The sequence below is a fragment of the Canis lupus genome, chromosome 26, assembly GCF_048164855.1.
Source record: "Canis lupus baileyi chromosome 26, mCanLup2.hap1, whole genome shotgun sequence".
NCBI lineage: Eukaryota > Metazoa > Chordata > Mammalia > Carnivora > Canidae > Canis > Canis lupus.
Window position 1 is genome coordinate 26244759 of NC_132863.1, and position 5157 is coordinate 26249915.

Here is a 5157-nt window from a genome sequence, read left to right on the forward strand (position 1 = left end):
TATGGCATTATTTTTTCCCCCTCTACTTTGCAAAACTTCTGGAAAATTAGCCTATACCTTTTGCTTCTACTTCCTCAGCTCTAGCTCACTCCTAAACCACTACAGCCTGACTTCCCTATAAACTGCTCTAAGATCATCAATGACCTTCAATTGTAAACTCTTCATCCCACCTGATATATGCAACATTTCCCTTTGTGGACTAGAACTCTTTTCTTACCCTAACTTCTGAGATACCATACTTCTAATTTTTAGAAACTGTTCTGGCCACTCAGTAGATCCTTTTGCCTTTGTCGTCTTACTCAATTCACCTTGGAAATGTGGCTTCCTTAGAATTCCATTTTTTGGCTTTTCTTGTTCCCATTTAAATTGTACCCTTTGTGGATGACCTACTAATTCCCATGGCTTCATATGCCATCTATCTGTGTTTTTCATGGGGAAGCAGTATAATCCTGTCTTTGAAAGCAGGCATTTTGTCATCAGACATGAGTTTTACGTCTTTGAGTCAGGCATTTAACTTCCTCAAGTCTCAGTTTCCTCATAAACAAAGGGTATAATAAAATATACAAAAATGGTATAATAAAAATAGCACCTACCTCATAGAGACATTATGAGTATGAAATAAAAATACACAAATAATATAACATGTATGCTCAATAAATGTAGCACCTGCTGCTGACCTCCAGACCCCCACATTTGCATTGATTCTTGAAAATCATCTCCACCTTAATATTTTGCAGACATTTCTGAGTCAACATGTTCTAAATTAGATTCCTTATCTTTCTCCCCAAACCTATTCTCTCTCCTCTATGTCTACTATCAGTTAAACAGAATTACTATCAAATCATATTAGTGTAGAGACCTCAGTGTTAACCTGTATTTACTCCCTCTTCATCCCCACTTACAGAATATAGTATCTTTAGAATACTCTATTTCCACAGTCTTGCTTTTTTTCAAGATATGGTCACTCGTCTCTTTCTCTGTGGCAGGCATGAGGGTGTACCATGAGGTTCTACCTTCAAAGAAAGACTAGCCATTTTACTACAGGGAGTTGAGGCAGCAGATAGCCTCCAGCTGCTTCATTTCCTTTAGTGTCTGCCTCACCTGCAGGGAACAGTCCTGCGGGAGGTCATGTTCCTCCTGGGGCTGTCCTCATCTGGTGACTGAGGAAAGCAAGGGTGTAGAGGTTCAGCCATTCTGGCCCACTGCAGGACAATTCTGATAAGCAGTATTCACTCCAGAGCTCCTTGTCAGGTAAGCTGGATCTCTGTCAGATGTACATTTCAGTTTGACTTCTCCCTCTATTCAATCCTACTTCCTTTTCCTAGTTAGTATCTTCTACCTCAAACTGTCTATCTGCTTCTGGAAAACCCAACCTGTGACTGACAATCTTTCTTTCTTTCTTCCTTTCTTTTTCTCTCTCTCTCGATTGAGAAAATTTCTCAATCTTGTACGTGGACTATGGCAGTGGCCTCCTCCTAACTATTCTCCTGGTCTCTAACTTCTCTGAGTTCTTATTCATCTACATGGCAATAAACAAACAAACAAACATAGATTTGATCATGTCATCATTGTTCTGCCTTGTGAATTCCACAATACTTAGTGAGCTAAATTAAGAATCCGCAAAATGATATTCAAGGCTTTGTACAATCTGGCCTCATCCAAAGTTTCAAATTTTATATCCTACCACTTTCCTTCACCCACTTGTGCTTTAGATTATCAATTTTAAAAAGCATCTTTTTAAATAACAGAAGCAATACAACACAGAAATTTACAAAGAAAGTTTTACAAAGAGAAAAGTGAAAGACCTATGCTTTCTCCTTCTCCCCAACCCTTATCACAACAGTATGCCAAGATTCTTAGTTTCCATCAATGAAAACCAATTCTGCCAACTTAAAAAAGAAATAAACATATCGGGAGGTTATCAAGTAATCCTCAGTTTGATAGGAAGGCTAGCTAATCAAGCTCAGAAAATAGAACCAGGAATCTCAGCCAAAGTCACAGCACAGGAATGGTTTAGGTAAGGAGACCACAGCTGGAACCACTACCTCCCTCACCACTGCATGCTGCTATCCTAAATGAATTCTACTCTGTCCCCTGTGTTTTTATACTATTTATTCAAGATTCAAAGTCTTGGTGGGAACATCCAAATGACCAAGCCTAAATCATGTTGCCCTTGCCTTAGCCGCAAGAGGGGAAAAGGGAAACTTTATGAGATGTAGCAAGATTAGGGGGCAATGTATAGCTGTAAGTACCTATATTAAAAAGAAGTATCTCAAGTCAATAATCTTACTTTCCACCTAAAGAAGGCAGAAAAAGAGGAGTAATCCAAACCTTAATCAAGCAGAGAAAGGGAAATAATAAGTATTAGAGAAAATAAATAAAATAGAGACTAGAAAAACAATAAAGAAAATCAATAAAACCTTTTTTGTTGAAAAGATCAATAAAATTATCAAGACTTTAGGTAGACTTGCTGATTAAAAAAATGAGATCAAATTACAAAAATGTTACAGAAATTACATTAGAAAAATAAAAATGGTTATAAGGAATACTACGAACAACTATATGCCTAGCAAATTAGATAACTGGGATGAAATGAACAAGTTCCTAGACAGTGCTTGACACAGATGCAGAAGAAATAGAAACTCTAAATAAATATGTAATAAATAAAGAAATTGAATTAGTCATTTTAGAACTTCCTACAAAGAAAAGCCCAGGCCCAAATTACTTCACTAGGGAATTCCACTACATTTAAAGGAGAATTAACATCGATCCTTGATAAACTCTTCCAAAAAATAAAAGAGGAAGAAATACTTTCCAGGCCATTCTATGAAGTCAGTTTTATCTTGACACTAAAACCACAAAGAGACCTCAGAAGACAAATCCTTAACTAAATCCTAGCAATACATAAAAATGATTATACACTGATCAAGTGAGATTTATCTCAGGGATGCCAAGTTAGTTCAACATATGAAAGTTAATTAGTATAATACACCATATAAATAAAATAATGGCAAAACCCATACAATCATCTCAATAGATGCAGAACAAGCATTTGATAAAATCCAATACTTTATCATGATAACAGCACTCAACAAACTAGGAATATAGAGGAACTTGTTCAACCTGATAAAAGTTACCTAAAATCCCATAGCTGGGGCACCTGGGTGGCTCAGTGATTCAGCGTCTGCCTTTGGCTCAGGTCATGGTCCTGGGGTCCTGGGATCGAGTACTGCACCAGGCTTCCCGCAGGGAGCCTGCTTCTTCCTCTGCCTATGTTTCTGCCTCTTTCTCTGTCTCTCATGAATAAATAAATAAGGTCTTTAAAGTAAAATAAAATAAAATCCCACAGCTAACATCATACTTGATGAAATATTGAAACTTTCCCCCCTAGAATCAGAAACAAGACAAGGATTTCTCCTTTTTCTACTTAATTTCAACATGTATTATATTTGAGATTCTAGCCTGATGACTCAGGCAAGGAAAAGAAATAAAAGGCATCTGGATTGGAAAGAAGAAAGTGAAGGTATACCTATTCAGAAATGACATGATCTTGTATATAGAAAATCCTAAAGAATCTACACAAGAAAAAACCTTGTTTATTAGATCTGATAGACCAGTTTAGTAAGGTTGCAGAAATCAATATCAATATATAAAAATCAACTGTAGGGCAGCCTGGGTGGCTCAGCAGTTTAGCGCCACCTTCGGCCCAGGCCGTGATCCTGGAGATCCAGGATCAAGTCCCATGTCTGGCTCCCTGCATGGAGCCTGCTTCTCCCTCTGCCTGTGTCTCTGTCTCTCTCTCTGTCTCTCTCATGAATAAATAAATAAATAAAATTTTAAAAATCAACTGTATTTCTATGCACTAGCAATGGACAATCCAATAATGAAATTTAAAAGAGAATTCTAGGGGCACCTGAGTGGCTCAGTTAATTAAACATCTGATTCTTCATCTTAGGATCATGAATTCAAGCCCCATGTTGGGTTCTACACTAGGTATGGAGCCTATTTTTTTTTCAAAGATTTTACTTATTTATTAGAGAGATTGAGAGTGAACACAGGCAGGGCGAGCATCAGGGACAGAGGGAAAAGCAGGGCCCTCGCTGAGTGGGGAGCCCAGTGCAGGGCTACATCCCAGGACTCCAAGATCATGACCTGAACCAAAGTCAGACACTTAACTGAGCCACCCTGACACCCCTGGGGCCTACTTTAAAAAATAAAAGAGAGGGGAGCCTGCTTCTCCCTCTGCCCCTCCTCTGTTTATGCTCACTCTCTCACTCTCTCCCTGTTTCTCTCAAATAAATAAAATATTTTTAAAAAAATGGATCAAAGAGGGTAGCCCCAGTGGCGCAGCGGTTTAGCGCCGCCTGCAGCTCAGGGCGTGATCCTGGAGACTCTGAATTGAGTCCCACATCAGGCTCTTGCATGGAGCCTGCTTCTCCCCCTGCCTGTGTCTTCTGCCTCTCATTCTCTTTCTGTGTCCCTATGAATAAATAAATAAAATACTTTTTAAAAAATGGATCAAAGAAAAAAATGGGATGCCTTGGGATGCCTAGGTGGCTCAGTGGTTTGAGCGTCTGCCTCTGGCTCAGGGTGTGATCCCAGAGTCCTGGGATCAAGTCCCACATCGGGCTCCCTGCATGGAGCCTGCTTCTCCCTCTGCCTATGTCTCTGCCTCTCTCTCTGTGTGTGTTTCTAATGAATAAATAAAATCTTTTAAAAAATGGATCAAAGACCTAAATATATGATCCAAAGCCATAACATTCTTGGGACACCCAGCTGGCTCAGTTGGTAGAGCATGCAACCCTTGTTCTTCGGTTAGTGACTTCAACCTCCACATTTGATGTAGAGATTGCTTAAAAATAAAATCTGTAAAAAATCCATAAGTGTAAATATTTGTCTTAGATTAAGCAATAGTTTCTTAGCTGTGTTACAAAAAGCACAAACAACAAAAGAAAGAAAAATAGATGAATTGGACTTCACCAAAATAAAATACTTTTGTGCTTCCCAGGGCACTATTAATAAAGTGAAAAGGCACTCCACAAGATAGAAGAAAATATTTGTAAATTACATATCTCATAAGGATCTAGTATCCAAAATATAGAAAGGACTCTTACAACACAGCAATGAAAAGACAAATAACCCAATTACAAATAGGCA